The following is a 635-nucleotide window of genomic DNA, read 5'->3' as shown; positions in this document are numbered from 1 at the left end:
TTTTGGAAGTATCTGTGAGCCACGGGGACTCAGCAATCTCGCACCCGCGAGATCAAGACTATTTAAGCTTATAGGAAGGATGGAGTAATGAGGTGGAGCTGCAGCAAGCGACTAGCATATATGGTGGATAACATACGCAAATGAGAGCGAGAAGAGAAGGCAAAGCACGGTCGATAAAAGTATGATCAAGAAGTGATCCTATAGCAACCTACGTCAAGCATAACTCCAACACCGTGTTCACTTCCCGGACTCCGCCGGAAAGAGACCATCACGGTTACACACACGGTTGATGTATTTTAATTAAGGTCAACTTCGGGTTTTCTACAACCGGACGTTAACAAATTCCCATCTGCCCATAACCGCGGGCACGGCTTTCGAAAGTTCAAATCCCTGCAGGGGTGTCCCAACTTAGCCCATGACAAGCTCTCACGGTCAACGAAGGAATAGACCTCCACCCGGGACACTCCGATCAAACTCGGTATCCCGGTACAACAAGACATTTCGACAGGGTAAAACTAAACCAGCAACACCGCCCGAATGTGCCGACAAATCCCGATAGGAGCTGCACATATCTCTTTCTCAGGGCACACTCAGATGAGCGCTCCATACAACTAAAACCAAACCTCGAGTTTCCC

This window comes from Triticum aestivum, chromosome 2B (assembly GCF_018294505.1).
Source record: "Triticum aestivum cultivar Chinese Spring chromosome 2B, IWGSC CS RefSeq v2.1, whole genome shotgun sequence".
Taxonomy (NCBI): domain Eukaryota; kingdom Viridiplantae; phylum Streptophyta; class Magnoliopsida; order Poales; family Poaceae; genus Triticum; species Triticum aestivum.
Note: the sequence above shows the minus strand (reverse complement) of the source record.